The sequence below is a fragment of the Ursus americanus genome, chromosome 10, assembly GCF_024610735.1.
Source record: "Ursus americanus isolate L20-20 chromosome 10, mUrsAme1.1.p, whole genome shotgun sequence".
In the NCBI taxonomy this organism is placed as follows: domain Eukaryota; kingdom Metazoa; phylum Chordata; class Mammalia; order Carnivora; family Ursidae; genus Ursus; species Ursus americanus.
Genome location: NC_142136.1, coordinates 7,679,865 through 7,682,543, shown reverse-complemented (window position 1 = coordinate 7,682,543; position 2,679 = coordinate 7,679,865). Strand labels below are relative to the sequence as shown.

The 2,679-nt window shown below is 38.1% G+C and overlaps 1 pseudogene; it reads right to left on the bottom strand.

Annotated features, from left to right (window-relative positions):
* Positions 1–208: 208 nt before the first annotated feature.
* Positions 209–807, bottom strand: LOC123802237 (gamma-aminobutyric acid receptor-associated protein pseudogene; annotated as a pseudogene).
* Between the last annotated feature and the right edge of the window lie 1,872 nt (positions 808–2,679).

Here is a 2,679-nt window from a genome sequence, read left to right as displayed (position 1 = left end):
AATGTGGTAAGAGAAAGGGAGGAAAGGAGAGGTGTGAGAAGCCACACACACACACCCCCATTAACCTTCCTGCTAAGAGGGGCTGGAGGAAAGCCTCAAACATTTGGAAGTACAGGTCCTGAAGAAAGGAGGTGCTGGGTGAACCTGAAGGAGGAGTAGGTCAAGGACAGGTGGCCACCTCTCTCTCTGTAGATTGGGACCCACCATCTCAGGGGCAGCAGCTTCTTAGACCAGAGACACTTTCGTCATTGTAGGCGATGTATAGAAAGAAGTCTCCATGGTGTCCCTGGTATAGTTGACCCATTGTGGCACTGGTGGGTGGAATGGCATTGTTGACAAAGAAAAACAAGACATCCTCAGCTCAGAGATGAATTTGCTTCCAGATCAAGAAGTAGACCTGACCAACCGTAGGGGGGTTCGGGTGGCTCATTCGGTTAAGCGATCAACTCATGATTTCAGCTCAGGTTATGATCTCAGGGTCATGAGATTGAACCCCACATTTGGCTCTGTGTTCGGCAGGGAGCCTGCTGGAGATTCTCTCTCCCTCTGTCTCTGTGCCTCCCCGCCCCCGCTCGCATGAACTCTCTCTCTCTCATATAAATAAATAAAGCAAGCTTAGGAAAAAAACAAAAAGTGGAACTGACCAACTGTGAGATGAAAAGGCACCAGTTAGTTCTTTTTGTCCAGGTCTTCTATCCGAGCCTTTTCTACTATCGCCAGAATCCAGTCCAGGTATTTCTTTCAGATCTTCTCACCCTCAGGGCAGCACTTCTTGAACAGATGCTCCTCTTTATACACAAACTTCATCCTCCCAGGAACTGGGTGGACCAGCCTGAGCTGAGGGAACCGGGGGGATGGGGTGTGGGTGGGAGTGGAGGAGCCCAAGACAATATGTTTCTAAGTTCACTGCAAATTACTCCTCGTAACACCCCAAAGGAAAATTCTTCCATGTTAAAAAAAAAAAATGTGTAGCAAGGTATGATTGAGAGACACCCTTTTGAGTACCATCCCAAAAGACAGAGTTATTGATGGAAAAGCTCTGTGTAGACACAAGAAGACAGAGCTAGTAAAATAACAATAATAACTCATTTTTTTCATTTATGAGACACTTAACAGTAAATTGCTTACTTTTAAAGTATCTTGAAAATATATAAAAGGGAAAGTAGCTGAAAAAGTATCATCATTTCTACCATACTGGAAAAAAAATCCAACTGAATTTAAAATGTTTAGCTGACACTTATGTGTGAGTGCTACGGGAGAGGCTTACAAAGAGTAGAAAATATGATGTTCATTTTTCTGTTGTTTATAGTGTAGCCATCAATGAAATAAGGAATAAAAGTGAATCAGAAGAAAGAACATGCTGTTTCATTCATTCATTCATTCATTCATTCATTCATATTTATTGGTGTTGCTTATATGTAACTTGTATCAATTTGGAAGTTTTATTGCTTTGATTTGATTTTGTTTTGTCTTAGTACTTCAGAGAAAAGTGTTTTGAGATTTCGTCTTCCTTCTTTTCTTTCTCCTTCCTTCCTTCCTTCCATCCTTGCTCTTTTAGTCCTTTCTCTTCTTTCTGGAAATGTCTTCTTGTTGATATCTTCCTTATACTAATATATTTTTTAACTAAAAGCAAAGAACAAGGAGACAAGAATATGAAATGGGAAAAAAGACAGTCTTGTCAACAAATGGAATTGGGAAAAGGGACAGCCACATGCAAAGAATGAAACTGGACCAAAAATAAACTCAAAATGGATTAAAGACCTAAATCTGAGACTTGAACCATAAAATTCCTAGAAGAAAACATAAGCAGTAATTTCTTTGACATCATCCATGGGAATATTTTTCTAAGTATGTCTCCTCCAGCAAAGGAAACAAAAGCAAAAATAAACTATTGGGACTGCATCAAAATAAAAAGCTTTTGTCCGACAAAGGAAGACATCAACAAAACCATAAGGCAACCTACCAAAAAAGAGAAGATATTTGCAAATGATATATCCCATAAGAAGTGAATATCCAAAATACATAAAGAATTTATACAACTCAACACTCAAAAAATAGTCCAATTAAAAATGGGCAGAAAACATGCATAGACATTTTTCAAAGAAGACATACATATGGCCAACAGACACATGAAAAGATGCTCAACATCACTCATCATCAGGAAAACGCAAATTAAAACTACAAGAAATATCACTTTATACCTGTCAGAATGGCTAAAATCAAAAGCACAAAAAATAAGAAATTTTGGCAAGGATGTGGAGAAAAAGGAACCCTCTGGCACTATTAGTAGGAATGCAAATTGGTGCAGCCATTGTGGAAAACAGTATAGAGGTTCCTCAAAAAATTAAAATTAGTATTGCCATAAGATCCAGTATTCCATTACTAGGTATTTACCCAAAGACTATGAAAAATACTAATTTGAAAAGATACATGTCTCTCTATGTTTATTGCAACATTATTTACAATAGGCAATATATAGAAGCAACCCAAGCATCCATCCATAGATGAATGGATAAAGAAGATCTGGGATATATATAATGGAATATATAGATGTGCATATATGTAATGGAATATTGCTCAGCCATCAAAACGAAAGGAATCTTGCCATTTGCAACAACACAGATGGATCTAGAAGGTATAATGCTAAGTGAAATAAGTCAGTCTGAGAAAGACAAATAC